This window comes from Zingiber officinale, chromosome 1A (assembly GCF_018446385.1).
Source record: "Zingiber officinale cultivar Zhangliang chromosome 1A, Zo_v1.1, whole genome shotgun sequence".
NCBI lineage: Eukaryota > Viridiplantae > Streptophyta > Magnoliopsida > Zingiberales > Zingiberaceae > Zingiber > Zingiber officinale.
In genome coordinates this window covers 31,881,390-31,904,510 of record NC_055987.1, presented here as the reverse complement: position 1 = coordinate 31,904,510, position 23,121 = coordinate 31,881,390, and the positions used below count along the sequence as shown (strand labels likewise).

The window sequence follows — 23,121 nt, the reverse complement described above, 5'->3', positions numbered from 1 at the left end:
AAATATGTAGAGGAAGGAGAAAGAATTAAGAGGGGAAAATAACCATTAAAAAATAAAAAGAAAAGAAATTAATAGTTAATAAAATAAAGAAAAAGAACCTCAGTCGCTTCGTGCGGTTATGGGGTCTCATGCGAGGCCTCCGTGTTGCCATAGGGTTTCGCTTGGGCCAATGTTGTAAATGACAATAGGCGGTGGTTGTCACGCCTTGAGGGAGTCCCTGCCCAATAAAGGACAACATCTTCCCTCTTATGACAACATATGAAACCTCGATAACATGACCGCAAGGCAATACAAGATAATATTTACATCCCACAAGATTGAAAATAAACTCAACCACGTAAAATAATAAGTTAGACTGCGTACCGGTACGACTTACCTCAACAAATACATCACAGACAAAAGGACACCGCAAGTCTAGAAATCCACACACAAGTTATACAATGCATGAACTAGTTCGGAAAGCCAAAATACGAATAAAAGTAACAACAGAAACAAAAACTCTCTATGAGCGACATGACATGTCATCTACCTACTAACCTAGAAACAAAAGGAAAAGCAAGGGATAGTGAGTATCACATACTTCGCAGGTACAAGAAGATAGTGCATGATAATAATACAAGGAGATCACATGGGCAATCTCAGGAGAAATACTTACTATAAAAGTAAGAGAGTTAATATAATCATCTGCTAAGTGAAAACATAGCTCATAACATAACACCCACTAACCTGTTCAACCAGATATAACTGATAAATTGAGAGTAGCTATAGTACGTCTAAACCATACACAAACAAATGCATTACCAACAAATAATAAGTCCTGACTAGCACAATAATATGCTACCATGAATGGATTTCGGGGATAGTTAGGGTATATAACTAGTAACTGTTCGTGGGAGAACACTCTACCATGGATGGTCCCGTGGGCGGACAGGATGAGGTTGGTATTTAACACCTCAGTTATTGACTGCGGGAGAACACTCTACCACGGATGGTCCTGTAGGCAATTAGAGTATGTAAACAATCACTGGCCGTCGAAGAACGCTCTATCACGGATGATCTCGTGGGCAGACAGGAGAACACTCTACCAGATATGAACTATGACAAACACACTACCACAGATGGTTACGTTGATAGTCATATGCACTATGATTACTGATGACTTTCTCAATCACAAATGAGAAACGATGATCGACAGGGTATACTAACGGTCACTGACGACTCTCTCAACTACGAATGGGAGACAATGGTCGTCGGGACATAACAACGTAATAATAAGCATAAAGTGAATATTCACATCCAGTATACTGCTTTATAGCTAGACCTCAGTCTAACCTCTCTAGTGTATAGGCATGAGCCTAATTAATAAATCAAAGTCTAGTAGGATAGTCAATATCCTAAACTACGGTATGATTTTATTAATGTATAGGCATGAGCCTAACATAAACAATCACGCCCACAAAATACTGGTCAACCAATCTCATCAAGAGAATACTAGTCATTTAGTCATAATATCTCAACTAATTCCATGGTACCATCATACACATAATAGTATAACGGGATCCAAGTCAAGTAGTCCTAGACGTTAGTTCGAAGAAAAATAACCTAGTGGAAGACTCGTATCACTCTGCTAGTGTAAGGTATCTATCGCGTATAAGTAGGTATATTCCTGCTAACATATATGCACTCATATAAGTATACAACTATACTATAGTATCACTGACATATGGTTACAAGCTCAAGTGTATCACTATATGATGTAAATGTCTGAGCATAAATCTGTACCTATACTACGGTAATACTCAAGCAATACATGCATGGAAACCAAGAAGATTGCATAGATGTCAAAATAGATCAAAATATATAAGCTTAAGCGATAAGAGGTCAATCTCAAGAACAATATAGAATGGATTTAAGATGAACAAGTAATTTCGACCTAATCAAGATATGACAATAACAATCATGCACTAAGATTAAGGATCTAAAGAAACAAGGTAAAAAGTACTCGCCTCAAAAGTAGCTCGAGTCACAATAAATCTCATGTCAAGATGCTGGTCTCAAATTAGAGTCCTAGTCCGATCGTGGTTGGTGGCCACTCATGGCCAACGATGGTGGCTCGCAATGTCCAACAGTCGGTCACGGATGAAGAGAGAAATACGCGAGGGTTCTTCCAACAATGGTGACCCCACTGAGGCAGCAATAATGGCCGCTCGGTCGTAATCAAGGAAGAAGACAATGGTAGGGGAAAAAGAAAGTCATCGGTGTCTTGCTTGTGGCCAGAGCAAATGAGAGATAGTGGTGGACGGGTGGCTTGGCACAGATTGAGGAAACAACAGTGCATAGAGAGACCAACACTCTCACGACGGTCAGCGGTGCTGGCATCGCCACGTTGGCCTCACGTAAAGTAGCAACGACGGGGTGGTGACAACGGAACCCATGGGCAGCCGATGTGCGCAATGACAGCAAGTGCATGTGCGTGAAGGTGTCGACAACTAGACGATGTTGGTGGTTGCGTGTGGTGGTCGACGGTCGATAGTCACACGAGGTTGAGCCAGACTTGTTGTGGCTCGCGAGTAGTCGGTTGTGGGACGTCGCGGCAATCGAGTGAGAGGACGAAGGAGAGGGGCGGCGTGAGAGGCTAGGGCACGATAATAGGCAAAGGAAAAGAAAAGAAATAGATTTAAGAAAAAGTAAACATTTCCTCATTTGAATAGGGTAACTTAAACAAGCCTTCCTTTTATCCCATTTATCCCCATAAATCATAAAAAAAACTCCTTTAAAATCCAAAAACATTCCTAAAAATTACCTGAAAATTCCACAAGGCCATTTCTCCAATAATACTTATTATTTAATTATTGTATTTTACCGTGGCAGTGCGATCATTGACCGCCTACCACCTCGGCTGCCTAGGAGGTGCCTAGGCAGTTGAATTTTTTTTTACGATTTTATACATAATTAAATAATATACTAACTAAAGGATACAAAATTAAATAAAGGATCATTTTTTTTTAAATACTATAAAATATATCAACTAAAAATAAAAACGTTAGTCTAAATATTTTTTTTAAAAATAAATAATATTAATTTATATATATATATATATATATAAATAAAATTAATAGGATAATTTTATTGGGTTTTAATTAAACCTTTTTAAATTATCTCAATCATGATTAAAATTATTAATCTAAAGTTTTGATTAAATCCCTAGTTCAAAAAAAATTCTATTCTATTTGGCGTTGGGTTCGGTGTTTCGACGTCGAACGCGTTGTCGGACACGACATGTCTGGACATGTCGCCTAAGCCCGGCGATGTGTCGCTTGGGCCCAACGACTAGTCCGGATCCGTCGCGCGTGCCTAAACACGTTGCTCGAGTCTGGTGACGTGCCCGAATGTGTCGCCTGAGTCCGAATCGGAAACGCTTTACCACCGCTTAAACACAAGGCGGTGTGGTTGAGGTCCACCTCCCGCTTTGGCGACACCTAGGCGGTCACCTCAACCGCCATGTAGAACACTGTTCAAGGGCCTTGTGGAGGCGTACTAGTGTCAATGTCGTGATAGTTTGTGGGTAAAACGATAAATTCCACCCATGTTGCTTGCTACGACATGCAATTTAAAATTATTTGTACTCAATACTACTATCAGAAAGACATGAAAGGTGAAGCATATTTGTTAATCTCTCATATGCTTGATTAGTTGTGCATCACATATAAGTGCCTTTAAATATAGTACTAAATAATGGAACTAGGTGACAATAAAATCATGGTTTGTCAAAATTAACGGCGGAGAGTGACCCAATTGTTCTTGAGAAATCATTCACAAATTAAAAGAGAAGTTTAAAAAACTCGAGATGCTAAGACATTAATTACAAATGAATTAAGATTCTACTAGAAAGTAAATATTAATTAACATTTAGTCAAGTAAGTGAAAATGGGTGGGATTCATTGAATAGTCATACTAGGCTGAATTTAGAAAATTTGCTGACCAATTAACTTTTTGCCAATCCTAGCAAATGTGCAAAGGAGGCGAGAATCGTAGTTGGCCTCTGGAATTAACTTAAATTTCTCAGGCTTGACAATGCTAAACCTTTGTTTGCAAGATTGTAGGTCGTTCAACTTTGCTTATGCTTGTGATCCATGATCAACTAGGCCAATTCACTCATCTACCTTGCTTTTTTTGTGTGAGGTTTTTTGTCGATTAAAAGAGGAATAAACATTTCACTTATCAATAATGACAGCAAAGCCCCCTTTCTATAAATGTGATTTGGACGGGATTGAGTTTCTAACTGGACTCTATAATATGAAAGATTAAACGTGTGTTTCAATGAGGGAAGAAAACCATGAATATTAAGGTAAAAAAAAAATTTCCCCAGCGACGCTTTCCCTTTTTTTCCTTTAACATGAAAATAGGAGGGAAGGAGAGAATGAGGAAATCTTTCCCAGCTTTCCTTTATATTACTTTCACCCAATTTGGGTGGAAGGCTCACTTTTGCATGTAATGAAGCTCAAATCTGACCTAAAATGATGCAAAATTATATTATTTTTGGAAATTATTTTTAAATTTTTAATAATGTGTTTAGCAAATATTTTTTATTTTTCAGAAGTTTTTAAGTCCCCTCCCTCTTTCCTTTTCTCCAACGAGCAACCCGATGAAAAAATATTTCACAATCTTTTTCCTATGCAAAATTTTCCTATCATCTTTCTTTCCCTACCTTGTTTTCTTCCTTTGTAGGAAACATGGCCAAAATGATAACCTAATTTCTTAAATAATAATTTAATAGTTAAAATTATTTCACAACTTTATACAAAAATATATGATTTTTTAATTATAAAATTTTATTTATTCAAGTAGCAAGTACAATATTCAAATATATTTAATATTTGCAAAAAAATTGAAAATTGATAAAAAAAAATTGTCAGCTTATCATCATAATAACAATATGTTTTATTGCATGATTGAAGCAAAAGGTGATATCGCTCACCCTAAGCGGTCAATACTGGCTCCACGACTAGTTATAGGTGGTAAATCATAGGGGTATTTTGTTCTAGCATAGCGACCCTTTGCATGGGGAGGTTAAGCACCCAATGAGGCATTTTGCACTCGGAAATTGACTCTAAGACCTATTGGAGCAAACACTCATGCCGATATTAACTGCGCCAATCAGTGGGGGCGTTATTATTGGCATGTTGATAATATATTGTGTTGATAATCTATTTAATTAATTTATAAAAACACTAAAAAGAGGATAAAACTTATAACTAAACTATATATCTTATTATCTAATGAATTATAGAAACATATATTTATAGTTATATGTTTACAAGAGATAAATATAAGCTAGAGATAAAATAGGAAGATAAGTTAGAGATAAAATATGAAGATAAGATAAGATATTCTACACTCCCCCTCAAGCTAGATGGTATATGTTATACATCCCAAGTTGGTCTATTAACCGGTCAAACATAGGCTTAAAGAGAACCTTTAAAAATGTTTGTAGCTTGCTATGTGGTAGGTACGTAGGAGACTTCGATAATGCTTTCATTAATCTTCTCCTTAATGAAATGTCGGTCAATCTCAACATGCTTCGTCCTATCATAATGGACGGGGTTGTGTGAAATTGAGATAGCAGCTTTGTTGTCACACCAAATACTCATGGAACTTTGCTTCGGTATGTGTAGTTCTTCAAGGAATTTTTTAGCCAAAGACTTCACATATACCAAGAGCAGTGGAACGAAGCTTGGCCTCGACACTACTTCTTGCTACAACAGATTGCTTCTTACTTCGCCAAGTGACCAGATTTAGGGGTGGGATCGGGTCGGGACCCGTCCCGTAACCCCCTTACCCAATACCTGTCCTGATAAGAATTGGGATTTTTTTTCTCCCGATCTCGTACTCGAAAAGTGCCGGGACCTGAATGTTCGGGATCCCGAATATTCGGGATCGGGTAGGGACCAGTAAGAATATCCCGAAAAATATTTTTTTTAAAAAAAATCTATGGAGACTCAAATAATTTTTTAGTACAATACAAATAAATTAAAATGATTCCGTGGTATATAACCATTAAAAACTAAAATATCTTCCTAGGACATCATAAATATATTAAAACTACTACTTAGTTTATACTTTATATCTAATACAAGAAAATCTAAAAATAAAAATTATCATGTCAGTCATTGTATCAATAATGAATTGATGATATGGTGACCTTTTAGTCCTTAGAAATGCTTGGATTCAACCTATAAAAAAAAATATCACAAAAATCATTCTTTATATCATTTTATCAGTTTTCATATGCTAAAATAAACTAATTGACTATCTTCTTCACACATTGCCAATAAATTATTTAGAAACAAAATTATGATGAAGTATGAGAAAAATAGGGAGATAAAAAAAATAAACATAATGGTTAGATGCTTAAAATATAAAAAAATATAAAAAATAATATTTTTAATATAAAAAATAATATTATAATATAATCGGGTCAGGACGGGATTCCCGTCAGGAGAAAAAAAATTTCCCGATCCCTTTCCCAATAGTGATCGGGACGAGAAAAATCCCAAACCTTCGGGTCGGGAAAATATCGGGTCAGGATATTTTCAGGTCGGAAATGGGATGGGATTTGGGAAGGATCGGGATTTTTTCCAACCCTAACTAGATTTCCGAACACAAAAGAACAATAACCCGAAGTGGATCTCCGATCATTCGGACACCCTGCCCAATCAACATCAATAAATACTTCAACATTTTCTTGTGACATTCTTTCTGAACATCAACCCTCTGCTAGGAGTTCCCTTTACATATTTCAAAATTCTATTTGCAGCATTCAAGTGACATTGATATGGTGAGTGCATAAATTGGCTAATACAACTCATTGGAAATGCGATGTCAAGTCCGGTGTGCACAAGATAAATCAATCTACCAACAAGTCGCTGAAACATGCCTCGGTCTACCGATGAATCTTTTGGGTGAGTCCCAAGTTTTACATTTGGATCCATGGGAGTATCAACAAGTTTACATCCCATTAACCCAGTGTCTCTTAGCAAGTCGAGAATATATTTTCGTTGTGAGACAAATATTCCTTCCTTGCTTTGGGCAACTTCCATTCCAAGGAAAAATCGAAGTTTCCCAAGATCCTTCATTTCAAATGTTGTTGTAAGATGTTTCTTGATCCTTTCCATCTCTTCAAGGTTATTAATAGTGATTATAATGTTGTCTATAAAAACAATCAGTATGGCAATCTTATTAGAGTATGGTTGGTGTGAGCTTGCTTATAACCAAGTTGTTGAACCGACTTAGCAAAGCTATCAAACCAAGCCTTAGGAGATTGCTTTAGACCATAGAGAGTCTTCTTTACACGGCAAACTGAGGCTTCTTTATTCTTGTTGAACCCAAGTGGCAGATCCATGCAAACCTCTTTGTTAGATCACCGTTGAGAAAGGCATTCTTGACATTTAGTTGGTGAAGTGGCCAATCTAAGTTTGCTGCAAGAGATAGCAATATCTGAATAGTGTTGATCTTTGTCACAGGAGCAAAAGTCTATTGGTCGTCAATTCCGTAAGTTTGAGTGTACCCGTTGGCCATGAGACGGGCTTTGTATCTTTCAACCAAACCATTGCTTTTGCACTTAATCGTGAAGACCCACCTACAGCCAACCGGGTTCTTTCTTGCTGGTCGATTGACTATCTCCCATGTATCGTTGTTTTCCAAGGCCTTGACCTCTTCATAAACCGTTGTATGCCAATGTTTGTGTCTAGATAGATGAGAGTAGTCTAAAAAATCTGAGATAGGATGTTGAGTATACAGACGAGTACCTTTACGAATTGTGATTGGCATATCCAATTGTGGTAGCTTAATATCATCAGGACCCGAATTTGAGCCAGATGAGTTAGGCGTTGGAGATATAAGATCAAACTTGGTTTCTAAGTGCTTTCTTCTGCTGTAAGTCATTAGAAAAAATTCAACGGGTCTCGAAATTTTGGGTACCTGAGTGATATGAGGAGATATTTGACGTGATTATGGATTTTTCTGACTTGGAATTTCTAGATTTGTAGAAGGAGGGTAATCTTGAATTTCTGAATTTTGAATTTTTGGGTCTTGTGGAAGTAAGATAGGTTCCTAATTTTGAATTTTTGGGTCTTGTGGGAGTAAGATAGGTTCCTGATTTTGTGGAGTTAAGATCTCCCCTAGAGCTTGATTAGGAGGTGAATTTGTTTCCCAAAAGTATTCCCAATTAGTTAGAGAAATATGCGATAGGGTTAAATTTTTAATCAGAGGCTCCCTTTTGGTAGAAGGCTTTGAATAAAAGGATTGATGTTCAAAAAAAGGTGACGTCTCTAGAGATAAAATATTTTATATTTGAAGGAGAATAACATCTATAACCTTTTTTCGGTGGAAGAGTACCCAACAAAAACACACTTGTGACTTCTAGGATCTAACTTAGACCTAAGATGATTATGAATATGAAAGAAAACCGAGCATGCAAATATGTGTAAAGGAAGACGAGAAAAGATATAAGAGTTTGAAAAATAGTCTTAAAGAGTGGAAATTGGGGTTTTAGATTTTAATACCCGAGATGGTAACCGATTTATCAAATAGCAAGCAATTAAAATAGCATCTCCAAAAATGTTTATGTAGATTACTAGTAAAAAGTAGTGTGCGAGCAACTTCTAGAAGATGACGATTTTTCATTTCGGATACACCATTTTGTTGTGGTGTATCGATATGAGCTTTGATGAATAATACCTCTTTTTGAAGAAAAATCATTTAGTGAGGAATTAAAATATTCAATTCTATTATCAGTTCAAAGAATTTGGATACGAGAGTTAAATTGCGTGAGAATCATGTTATAAAATTATTCAAGTATATATGCAACTTCAGATTTTTTACGTAAAAGAAATATCCAGCAAACCAGAGAATGGCCATCAATATAGGAAATAAATCACCTTTTATTTGAAATTGAAGAAATTCATGAAGGACCCCATAGGTCACTATGAACAAGGGAAAAAGGTTTTGAAGCATGATATGAATGAATTGAAAAAGGAACCCTAGTATTGTTTAGCTAATTGATAGATTTCACACAAATGGATCTGAAGGAAGAAACAACGTGACGCATATAAGAGAAGCTAGGATGGCCAAGGCAATGATGGAGTAACTTTATTTGATGGTGGCGGTGAGAAGAGATTGAACTACGAACAACTTGACAACAACAAGCTTGAGAGTTAGCATATAGAAAGTAGTACAATCCAACCATCTCAGCAGCACGCCCAATCGTCCTTCCCGAGTTCCGATCTTGAAAAACATATAAGTTTTGGGAAAAAATTAGCCACACAATCTGAATCCCGAGTCAATTTGCTAATTGAAAGTAGGTTATATGACAACTTAGGAACAAATAAAACTTTATGTAGCAAAAGATTGTGACTAAGAGTCAGTTCCAATTCCCACTACCGGTGAAACAAATCCATCGCCAAAGTAACAGTACGAGTACCAGAATATCGACTGTATGAAGAAAAAGAGTGTGAGTGCCCAATATATGCTCAGAAACATCAGAATCAATAATCGAAGACTCGCCCAATGTGGCTGACTCATTCATAATAGAGGAGGAAATACCATGAGCCATTAAGGGTGTAGAGGATGAGAACATTTGACTAATCTGATTGAGTTGGGCATGGGTGAAGGTCAAAGATGATGAGGATGCTGCATCGGATTTGGCTGCAATCGGAGGCTTGGATCCGTTGCTCTTGCGTTGGTTGCGTGGGACCCAATCTGTTGGTTTATCGTAAAGCTTCTAGCAGGTTGCTTTGGTATGATGGGGACGGTTACAATGATTACACCAAAGAAGTTTGCGAGTCTCGCGAGAGTTGGGGTATCAAGTAGTCATGACATATGCATCGGAATTAATAGTTCGGATCCTCTGTCCCGAACCCTCTCTGTCCCCATGTCCCAAAAGGGTTCGGGACAGAGGATCCGAACTACGGAATTAATGGACAAAGCAGAGGACATGGAGGAGCCACCAAACCTAATGTGACAGTGTTGTTCTTCATGACGGACCTTAAAAAAAAAATAGTATCTAGACTCGGGAGCGGTTTAATGCTTATGATGCAACCACGAACATCATCGAGAATAGGATTAAGTCCGGTCAAAAAATCGTACGTTCGTTCTTTTGCAAGTAATTTGTGATAGATTTCGTTCTTGGTGGTGTCAGTCCAAGCCGGTTGAGTAAAGAGATCAAGTTCCTTCCGTTTGGTTAGAGAACTGAAATATTGAGTGATTGTATTGTAATCTTGATGTAGATTTCTAGAACGATGTCGCAGATCAAACATTTGTGAAAAGTTCTCCAAATCTGAATAGGCCAAGTTGACTACGCCCCATATTACTTTCGCCGTCAAATAGAGGAGATAAATCTTAACAATGATGTCATCCATCGAGTGTAGGAGCCATGTTATTACCATGGAGTTCTAGATGTCCCAATTAGCAAAGGAAGGGTCGGTTGGAGATGACTTGGGAATAAAACCATTGAGATAGCCAAAACAACCCTTCCCTCAAATGATAAGTTGAATGATCTGGACCATTGAAGATAATTCCGGCCAGAGAGCTTAAAGCTAGTGATTTGGAAGGGTAAAGAATTATGAGAAGCAGTGAGAGCAATTATGGAGTTTGATCGACCAACGTCCGAAGACACGTTAGAATCATTCATCCTGCTCAGTCCTAAAAAAAACAATCTTCCTCAAAAATGTTTTTATTGCTCTGATACCATAAAAGCACTAAAAACAGGAAGAAACTCAGAACTAAATTATATATCTTATTATCTAATGAATTAGAGGAACATATATTTATTAATTTATAGTTATATGTTTACAAGAGATAAAGATAAGTTAGAGATAAAATAGGAAGATAAGCTAGAGATAAAATAGGAAGATAAGATCAGATATTCTACAACTTGACTATTGATTCTATAATATCAGTTACTAATAATCTGATACTTTGATACTTAATGAAACATAATATGCATCCTTATTGTCATTGAATACCATTTGTTATCCCTTATATGAAGTATTTCCTTTTTCTCTTTTTTGATTTGTTTGTTAACAATTAATGATTCTGATTTCATCAATTTTACTCATCCAATATGACTAAGATTTAGATTTCTTGACCATTCGATCCCCGATAATTTAACAATCATTAATATAATTGTTGAATTTTTGAGTGGATAATCACTTATGCTATTATTAGTTAGGAAATAACTAACTTTCTAAATTTATTTGATACCCTATCTTAGTCAATTCTGATTCTGTGTGATTGAATGACTAAAGGGCAGTCTGGCGCAAGAAGTTCCTATCGGTCCCTAGGAAATGTCTATTGTATGCAGTCTTACAAAAAATTATTTCCGTACTTGAAATCGTGCTTGCTAGGTCATACGATAATAACTTTACTGTTGCCCTAATGTTTCCCTTTATCTAACTGTTTGACTGAATTATAAAATATTATTAAACAATGAATGCTTTGCTTAAAATTATTAACTATTGTTATTTAAAAAGACAAATAATAGCAGTAGAATGTTGGAAGGCTTCTAGGATTCAAGCTTGTGAGTTGTGAATTATTTGATAGGTTAAACACTTCCCATAAGCTTAAGAAAAAATATATAAATTTTTGGGTCACAAGATACATTAAACATGAAATAGTAGCCTATGTGATTGATTTGATATGTCAATTACTAGTGTGAGAGGTTTTGAACATATGGCTATTCTTATATAAATATTCAGGTACTACCACTGCAATTCTAGAACACCATGAATTACTCGCAAATGAGTTATCCTTTTTTTGTTGATATTTCCTATGATTTTTTGTTTGGTTCTAAAATATTGATCCTTCTTTATTATCTTTGCATTACTTAAGATTCAAATATCATTATCAAATGAATGATATATGCTGCAAATTATAGTGCACACTTAATCTTTTAGTTTTTGGTTGCCTAGTTGATGTAAAAACTTGACTTAGATTGATTGTCATTAACACAAGAATTTGAAGATAATGCACTTGTTCTTTACTTAGATATTGAGCATGAGTTTATTTCTCAAAATTTTTGGTTTTGCCTTGTCAGCCAATGAAGTTATATGTTCTGCATCATATAAGGAAGAAGAAGAAGAAATTTGGCCAGCTCTCACTTATGCTAATGCAGATCATTGTCTAATTTTTCAGGTCAGCATACTGTGATGGTACCTTGCCACCAGATGGTTTAAGAGACTATTTACCACACTTGATTCCAGTAAGCCTTAGATCAGATCAGCAGATAAAGCTAACTTCCTCTTCTATTTTGCTTTAACAATGGTTGCAATTAAATACAAAAATTATGTAGGTTTTATTGTCCAATATGGCATATGCTGAGGATGATGAGGCACTTTTTGATGCAGAGGTTTGCTTTAGTTCAAAATGTGTTTTGCTTGTTCTCATGACTTTTTATTTTTTTCAACTGGATTCTTTTGCTTGCAGGAAGATGAGTCTTTTCCAGATAGGGATCAGGTATTGGTCTTGATTTAAGACTACTTTGCTACTTGCTAGTTGTTTGTCCCTTTTTGAGTATTGTGTGCTTATTACTTCCTACTGTTCTGTTTGGAATGACTTGGAATTTTGTACCAATGAACAGGATCTGAAGCCTCGTTTTCATTCATCTCGTTTACACGGATCTGATATTACAGAGGATGTGCGTTCTCAATCTTATTATTTTTATGTTTTTTTATGATTATGCCACCCAGCTATTGCAAGAGTATAACGAAGAGCCACTGATGTCATTGCTTTCGTTTTTGGTATCCGAACACTCATTTCTGAGCTTTCTTGCTGTTGTTTACAGGATGAAGACACTGTCAATGTTTGGAATTTAAGAAAATCTAGTGCAGCTGGACTAGATATTGTTTCCAATGTTTTTGGAGATGAGATTCTTCAGACCTTGATGCCATTGATACAGGTAACACCTATATTTTGAATACTAACAGTTGAAGCAGTTTCTTTTTCCAAATTCTATTAACTACTGGCCAAAGCAACCACAAAAAATTAAGTGGAATTTGTACAGAGAAATACAAAATCAGCAGAAGTAAGAAAAGACAAACTAGCAAAAGAAGTATAACTCATATTGGATTAATTCATGGGTAGACTATTGGATGCGTCACCTCTACGGCTCTACCATAGATAGGGCTCTGTGAAGGGAGCAACAAATTTGAGGATTCATTTTGTAGAATATATATTATTTTATTCTTCCAATTAAATTTCACAAATATGGAAGTGTGAAGCCTAGTTCTTCATGCTCCTTTTAATTATTTTATCATAGCTTTGAAGAAAAAGAACAAGTCATTGCTGATGGTGCAACACCATTGTTTCGCACTCCAACTTTGATGTTTTAGTCACAGAAGCGAGCTCTTTTCTATGCTATGGTGAAACCATGTGCGCACTTTGCAAATTCAATATGGAATTGGAGGGGGTGAAATACTGCTGGGGATGAGTTTATAAGTCTTGAGTGACACTAGAAAATTTAAAATCAAGTTCAGTATCTCAGAATAAATTACTCGAGTAAAATAACTATTTTATTCAATCCTTCTTTTTCAAGACCTCCCTAACTTTATCCTTTATTGAAAACCGCAGAATATTTGGCTCTTAAATCATTTTCCTGTCTTTTTTTGATAAATTCTTTATAGGCGGCTAATATGATCACACAGTTAGAAATATGAAGAAGAATGTGACTGATGAAGACAAGAAAAGTCATTCATGGAAAATGCAACTGAGAAAGGAAAAGAAAAGTAATTTATAGATAAATGCAACCGACGAAGAAAAAGGCGCTGGCTTGAAATAGAGGGGTTCTCTCTATGAGATACCAGAATCTTCCTTGAATCTAACTTGAATTAAAGTGCTATTAAAAAGAGACCAGAATGAACTCCTGTTTTCCTTGGTACTGATTACAATTCCTTTTACTTCTTAGGCAGAGGAAAAGTTTCCATATCACTTGTGGAATAAAACTGAAACATATGGATGTCTTGCCCATGCCCTCGCCCATGCCCTTGAGATCAAGGTTGTATCACCCTTGTTAGGTAATATGCTTATATGTTTTGCCTTATACTTATTAAGGCCAATGAGGAGATACTTGGCAGAGGAAGGCCACTAAAATAACTGCTAAGTTGGAAATTTGCAGTAGAATGTTATTGGGAAAGAAAAGAAAAATTAATTAAAAAATGCAATCAAGAAAAAAAAAGGTGTTGGTGTTCAAAATAGATGGTTTCTCTCAACAAAGAGGAATAACAGAAATTAGATACCACAATGTTCCATGAATCTAACTAGTATCTATAATTAAAAAGATCAAAAGGAAAAGTCCTGTTGTCCTTTCTTTGATTTACCATTTCTTTTCTTGGTCATGTCTGAAATTTTCCATCCCGCTTGTGGTCTAAAGCCAAATCAAGATGGTTAAGGATGAATATACTAGGCAATGCATGGGTAAGTTTCAATTCATACCGGTTGAGACCAATGAAGAGATAATTGGCAGAGGAAGATTAGATCCTAACTAACAATGCTTCTCATTTTGTGAGCTTCAGCTCAAAGGGCTTGATGCTATCAATCTTCAAAAGCTATAGCAAATCTTTATTTAACACAAATCCATTAACTAGATAACTAACCCATTATCCTTCCCACCTCTTGATCAAAAGTAAGATCCAGAAGTTATAACTTCTCCTTCTGTTTCCTGTTCTTCCATTTCCGCATGGTTTATCTAAGTCTATCCATGTCATGTGCTAACATGGATTGGTGTTGATATAGTAACATTCAGATCAGGAACTTAAACTGATACAAGAAGTATAAGAACTGCTATTTTAGACCTTGGTTCTTGAAAACCTAAATGGGATACGTCTGCAGAAATCAGAATTGCATTGTCCTCTATTATAGTACACTAGATATGCTTACATATCCTTTAAATATATTGTCAAGCAGACATTGTGTAGTAATCTGTCTCAAATTATATGATGATCAATGTTAGTTGATTAGAGCTTGTCCATTTCTCATCATTTTGCCTGCATTTTTTTTTTTTAATTTATGTTTAGTTTTTTAAAATTTGCAGCAAAAGCTAGCAACTACAAATGACACTAGTTGGAAGGAGAGAGAGGCTGCTGTTTTGGCTATTGGTGCCATAGCAGAGGGATGCATTAATGGACTCTATCCCCTTCTTCCTGAGGTATATCTTTCACACTAGTAACATGAGTAGGTATTTAGTTATATTCTAACCACCAAACTGTTTAGTACTATTGTTTTTTTATACTTGCATTGCTCAGCACGTATGCTTTAGTTTAGTGTTAACAATTCTTTATAACTGCGCCTTGAAATTCCATTACCTAAATTTTAGTTTGTAAAACCTAGAATGAGTCTTCCAACACTTTGGTACCTGTTATGGGTTATTGTTCTGAGAATTCAACCTCATTTACTAGCTAGCTTCTTATGATAAGCAATGGCTTACCTTGTTCCAAACTAGACGGTTGGAATTACTAAGATTCATATTGATTTTGTTGGGAAGATTGAATTTGTTTCATTGGTGATTATTGCCATGAGAAGCATAAAAGTGACAAAAGAAGGCTAAAGGTTCTAGAATTAGATGGTCATGAAGTGCAATTTTAGGATAAAGGACAAAAGAATAACATATTGTTAGGGTTTTGAAATTCACATGCTTTAACCTTTGAAGAAGGGAGGTAGAAAGAGGAAAGGAAAGAAAAAAAGTGGGGGTGAGGGAGGAGGTGGTCTTGTGATATGAAAAGGAAACTAAAGACTCAAACGCACCAGGAGTTTGTGCCAGCACCGCATCTCGAACCAACCTTCTTGTGGCTGGCCCAAGCTCAGTTGCTTGGCCTGCTACTTTTTATCTGACTTTAAACCCATCAGACATGAGGCTTGTGTCAATGCCGCATATTGAGCTCACAAAGCCATTGTCAGAGGAGCACATAGGGAGTAAATGTACAAATGAGTTTCTTTTGGTATCTTCATTTCACACTTCATTCCTCTGTTTCCTCTCAAAACTAGGAAGAAACATTTCCTGACAAATTCCATTCTGTAGAAGTTTGATTGAGTGCTTTCCCCCATGATTTCTGTCCAAGTAACTGGAGGGGAAGGAACACGTACTGCCTCGAAAACTGTGCCTCTGCTGAATTGGTTTCTGTTGTATGAATAAACAGGGCCTGATTGGGTAACAATTGTAACATTAAATGCTGGCTTGTCAGCTTTTTTTTTTTGTATCCCAAATTGTAATTCCGCATTGACTCTTATTTCTGTGTTTTGGCTAACTGACTGATGCTATTATTTTGTTTACAGATTGTCAAATTCCTCATTCCTCTTCTCGATGATAAATTTCCACTTATACGCAGTATCACTTGTTGGACTCTCTGCTTTTGCAACACTAGAAGAGGTTATGCTTCAGTTTGTAGGTTATATTTGCTCACATCATATTTTCTTGGTACCAACTGAGTGTTTCTACTGACAGGAGGCAGCAGAGGAACTGACCCCTCGCCTAGAAATAATTTTGCAGCATCTGTTATGTGCTTATGGGAAATATCAGGTTCCTTTTATAGCTTATGATCACGATTTTATATCCTTAATATTTTGAATTAAGGTTATCCATATCATTCTCACTACTCATTTAAAAGACGGCTTAGTCAACTTTGTTTTCAATTCATTATCCATAACTTTGTCTATGTTCTTTATCCAGAGACGAAACATGCGTATTCTGTATGACGCCATCGGTACTCTAGCAGATGCAGTGGGTTCAGAGCTCAATCAGGTTTTATATTTTTTGCGAGCTAATTTCTCTTCGCCTGTCTTATTTGCCTAAAATTTGGATTGAATTTAGAACTCTATTAATTCTGTTGGTGGCTTCATGGATCCTTCTCCACATGCTAACTCAACATGTCAATGACCTACCTACAGCCAAAATATCTAGAAATATTGATGCCTCCATTGATTGCAAAATGGCAACAACTCGCTAATGCTGACAAAGATCTATTTCCTTTGCTGGAGTGCTTCACGTCCATTGCACAGGTATGTTTACTCTTTTGCTTTTCATATAATTTTTCTGCAAACATTAGGTAGTCATGACTTGAGATTTCACATTGTCGACGAGTTGATTTGATCTCGTGCTAATAGTAATATTATTTGAGAATTAGGTTGGGGTTTGGGAACCATTGATCAGCTGACTGTCAGTTGTTGCAGAAATCCCTGGGAATCATTTGTACCCAAAGAGAATTTTCTTCAATAACCCAAGTGGATCCTAACAAATAATCCTTGTGTTACATACCTTTAGGTTTTGACACACAAATTTGAACAAATTTAAATTATAACATCCCTTCACCAGCAACTTTTTAGGGGCAAAGTTAGTTAGTGATAATCAGTCCATTCACTTACACTAATACGTAACAATTCCATGCAAATAGTCCAATATTTTTGTATTGAATAATGGATATATTGTTTATCTCGTAAAGTACAATGAAAGTGATGCTTTATCTACTTGACAGTAAATTTTCTTTGGAGCATGCTTAAACCTTTGCGCATAAAATTGATATGAAATAAAAAAGTGGGCATTTTGAAACCACCCTGTAATTTATGATATATTAGATGTAACCTTCAAACTTAGCTCTAGAACTAACTATTTGAATAAGCAATAAATTTTAGTTCAAATGTATTTATTGATTAACTAATTCGTTGCCATCCTTGAATACATATAATTATCTCAAACTTTATTTTTGGTGTTACTAATTATGTTGTTGGTTTCAGAGAATGTATGCCTTAGAAAACTAAAAATAAAAATAACTACATGGAAGTCTAGTTTAAAATTTATTTGCAAATGGAAAAATATTCCAACCTAGGATTCTAGCAATGTGTTTATCTGAACTCATGCTAACTAATTTAACTAAAAATTCTCATATATCACATATGTTGATCTAACATATTTGTCAGTTCTCTACCTGCATAAGATAGGTAAAATATATTATATGGAGCCAGAGAAGTTAGTGAAACTTCAGACAATAGTTATAAGATAACATGAGAAACCCCCCTCTGAAGCTCACTTTGGATGTGCATATCAAACGCATGACTTATGAGATTGGGTGGAGCAAAGTTTCTTGAATGCATCACAAGTAGTATTGTTCAAATAAATATGGAAGAAATGGAATTCTTCATAAAAAACACGTGGCTGATTGAATGGTACAAGAACTGTTTATACCAGATGATTCAACCTTTGCTAATGTGTCTTGTGAATCCAGAAGCATTTTACATTAGTAAAAGGTTAGGGTGCCATCGAACATCTTTGCTTTTTTCACTGTATTTTCTCTGAATCAGTTGATATAACTTGTATTTTTGCACCTTAGTGGCATCAGAACTGAGGTTGCTTTTCTTACATTCACCTAGTGGTGGCAAATGAAATACTTTTTTGGCAAGATCTGTTGGAATTAGTGCTTATGATTTTACAACCTCAATTGCTTATCTTTATTGAAAATCTTTACAAAACTTTCCATTATCAGACATACCTATTATTTTTTCTCAGGCTTTAGGACCAGGGTTTTCTCAATTCGCTGAACCTGTATTTCAGAGATGTATTGGTATTATCCAGATCCAACAATTAGCAAAGGTACTTTTGGATTGCTTCCACAAATTGGTTTGGAATCATCTAGTCTTTGCTATATTGTTATGAATTTCTTGACATCATCATGTAAATGACATCTAAGTCGACCTTTTTATTTTTTGCAAAGTGTCTCCCACCCGCAGATATTCAGTTTGAAGAATTGCCTTATTGCACGTTTCCTTCTAAGGAGATATAGACGGAAACTAGGTGACAGAAATATTTTCTTGGCAACACTTTCCCTTCTTTCCCTTTGGTTGAAATAGAGGGATGGAAGGAAAGGATTGCAAAAATCTTTGCTAGTTTGTTGTTCAATTAAACTTCCATTTGATTTGGACAGGAAAAGGTATTGTTTGCATGGAATGAAGCTTAAATGAGTTTTTTTTTTTTTTTTGAAATCTATTTTTGGTTTATGTTATTTTTTGTCTTTAACAAATAAAGTTTCCTTTCTTCCTTCTCTCCAATGAAACATTTGGAAAAAAAAACTCTTTTCCTTCTCTTTAATCAAACCCACACTAGGAAAATATTTTTCAATCCTTTTCCTATAAGTTTTTTTCCTGATCCTTATTCTTTCCGTAGCTGTTTCCTTTCTTGTAGGAAATACAACCTGAGTTTAGTTTACAGATGCTAGTCAGCTTTTCCTGTGGACTCAATTCATTCCTTCCATTACCACATCCAAAAAAAGCCAGCTCTATCTCTTTTTACTAGATTTTGTGAAGCATGTGGATGTTTTGCAAATAAAGTTAAACTTTAGGGAATTTTGCTAAAAATAAATTTTGGCCACATCATACAAACAAAAGGCAAATTCTGAGAGATATTTTGCAAATAAACTTTAACACTTACAGAACTTCCATTACCATAAAAGGAATATTTGAAATACTCTTTATTGTTTACTTTATATATTTAACTTCTTAGTTATGTTATCTTTGTGTTGTAAGATTAACCTCTGAACCATAGTCAATTCTGTTGTTGTTGTGTTCAACATAACAGTATTATTCACTGATCATTCTCCATGATAACAATCATTTTTTTAATAATTCAGTTTGGTTTTAATGATGCTGATATCTGATATTACAAACACAGGTTGACTATGCCACAGCTGGTGTCCAATATGATAAAGAGTTTATTGTCTGTTCTCTGGATCTGTTATCAGGGCTAGCAGAAGGACTAGGCAGCAGTGTAGAAAGTCTGGTATTTTATTTCTCAATCATAATCACTTTCTCTTTTTTGAACTTAATTAGTCCATGCTTTACCACAATTTCACAAATATAGTTTTGGTGTACATTTAATGCTTCATTGATCTCTTGGGCTGGCAAATCTTCTTGGTGAAGTGTGCCTGTATGAGGTTTTTCTTTGTTTCTACAAATTCATATGAGCTATTTTGACAGCTCTATCGTATATTAAGCTTTTCATATTACTCGCTTCAATTGAAAATTTACCAGGGTAAAAAATTTCTTTCTGCATCTGAAATTTGTATTGTTAATGAATGGTGATAGTTTTGATGTGTGGTATTAAATCTGTGCAAGGAAAACCTAGTTTTCTTACATGTTGGCATTTGTGTGGCATTTAAACTGATGTCCTGAGTAAACACCTGGTTTCAACTATAGCATTCCCATGGTCAAATTTCTTGCCTGGATCATCCACAAAGATTGCTTCCTCATAACATAACCTTTCAATATCCCAACATATCCAATTGTTTGCTTGTTGTGTGAGAGAACAATAGAAAGTAGAAACCACACTTTGCTCTTTTGGTTTGGCTATGGCCTCACCAGAGGGCTTTTCTTATTGGAGTGTAGGACTTTGCTCTTTGGGTTTGGTTTTTCCCTCACTGGAGGGATTTTGTTATTGAAATATAGGAACTTCCAACCCAATTCCCTCTTGTAAGCATTGGATGTCCAAGGTAATCACCATGGAGATAAATTTTTCATCTGTGTCAACAACTTATCATCAGCTGAGCATAAACATGATGGTGTGAAGAAATATAGAATTGCATCTCCTTAACCAAAGGGAAATTGCTACTCATCCATTTTCTGGTTAACACAGCTAAGTTGGGTCAGAAAACACCTTCATGATATCTTTAATTTTCTTGATGACACAGCTAACTTGGGTTGGAAAAATAGTTGATCATGTAAATTATTCTCTCCTTCCCACTCTGTCTGTCACATAACCCTGATATAAACGTCTCTGTTAGAGCATATTAGAATTAAGTTATAAGAGTATAATCACACAGGGGTGTTTAGTCATTGGCTATTATTTTATCGTTAATGGTTCTATAAATGTAATACTATTTCATAAATACAATTACATCCCTCTCAATTTTGTATCTAATCCAATGGTTTTTCAATCCCCTTAAGGGGAAGGCTGCGAGTTTGCTATGATGACAGAACACTCTCCCATATCCACCTGCGGTATTCCTGCTTTTCTTCTTATAAGTTGATGATCAATGTTCCCTCCTCCCTATGGAAACCCACTCAATGTCGTCACCCCAAACACGACCACTCCAAAAAAGATAACACAAAAGCTAACACCCAAAATTGTCATTGCAAATTTGGCCTTCAGATCTTTGCATCAGCCAATATCATTCAGGATCCATAATATTCAGGATCTATATGAATTTTGTCAGAGTTGAATTTGACATAAATATGATAATGCAGGAGCTTCAGAGTTAACTTGGTGGTCCTTTGAAATTTGATTGCCGAGATGGAGGCCATTCTTTGTCCAACAAAGGAATTAGTCACCACCACCTCATTTTGCTTCACCTACCATATCAGCTTCACCACATACAAACTAGCCAACAACCTGTAGTGTGTTCATTGCTAATTTGGACCGTTGCACACCTCAACCTCATCTTCTCATTCCATGACAAATTTGGCTGCTTTGCCAATTCCTCAAATAGGTGCTAAAATCCTGCAGAACCAGCTGTGACGTGACATTCAATAACAAGGACATCTTATTGACATGACCGAGTTTCTGGAAAACTTTAGATTTATTCTTTTTTTTTTTTTTTGAATCTATCAAAAAAGAGAAAAAGTTCAAAAATAGGCAATTCATGTGAAGAATATAAGAAAAGGAGGAACTAGATCTAGAAAGGGGCAATGTAAAAAAGACAAATTTGAAACCATCTCATTTTCTCTCTCTCCTCGTTACTCAAGTTTATTGTATCTCTCCCTCTCTCTCTTTTTGACTTTGGCACAAATTTTTATCTATGGTTCTCCTTTCATATGTTGCTTTGATGGATTAAAGTAGGGTTAGGTATCTCTACTTTTTCATATGGAATGATCAGCAATGCAGTCTCCTTTTGGCTTCTCTTGCCTCTATGAATATATTTCTCAGATTCCTCTTTGACCTTTTCTCCTTGTCTCAAAGAGTACATCTGATTCTACCTGATCTCTTCCCTTATATTAGCTCCTCGTCACAAGAGCATGTACTAGAATCATAATCATTCTTTTTTATTTCAACCCTTTACTTGATCTCGAAGTTATGCGCACTATATCAAGTCTTAGACTATCACATCAACTCAATCAAAGAATATGATAAAGATACTAAATTTTAGAGTGTTGGTTTATCAAAATTTACATCAGTATTGCTTCTTCGTTATCTTTGGCTAGTGCCATCAATTGATTATATATATATATATATATATATATATATATATATATATACAGATATATGTATCCATATGTATATATATACATATGTATATAGATATATGTATCCATATGTATACATACATACATACATACATACATATGTATCCATATGTATGTATACATACATATGTATACATATATGATATATCTGTATACATATGTATACAGATATGGTAATTTTAGAATTATTGTAATTAATAACTAAATTGAATAGTATAGGTTTTGCTCACATGTATATTTAGTAGCAGGGTAGTATGCTAAATTCATAACACAAGGTTTTCTCTCAACTATCAGTATGAATGAATATCTTTGGTGTCATCCTATTAGATTTCAAGATTACATTAGTCTTTTTTATAGTTATCTGGTTTATTTTCACCTCAGAACAATGTAGGAGGTGGTATATACATAGTCAAAGTGATTCCTAAGCCAATCTGGAGAAGCATCTTTCCTGAAGGCAGCTGAAGATATCAGTCTACATCAATTTGGTAGGAAAGTTGTCATACACCAACTAGGATTTATTGATGTGGTCGTCTGGATGACTGAAAACCTGTCCTGATTGAGAGAGTGATAGTAGTGGGCGTGGAAGTTGTTTCTATCATCCTAGATCAAGTTGGTTAGCCTCAGCCAGCTAACAGTAGTGACAATCCACCTATCTCTAGGTCGATAGGCCTATTGCTAACCCCACGAGCTCACCAAGGAAGGGTCAATTATTAATTTCATCTGCAGCATGAGATGTGCTGCAAAAACCAGTATATTAATCTATGCTATATAGTCCACTAATTATTAACTTCCCTTTGCTATCGGTTACATGAAATGTTCTTGGTTTCAAAATAAGCATTGATTTGCTAT

General features: G+C 35.5%; 1 pseudogene; it reads left to right on the top strand.

Annotated features, from left to right (window-relative positions):
* The window catches only part of LOC122022746, a 41,580-nt pseudogene that overhangs the window by 7,613 nt on the left and 10,846 nt on the right, over window positions 1–23,121 (top strand).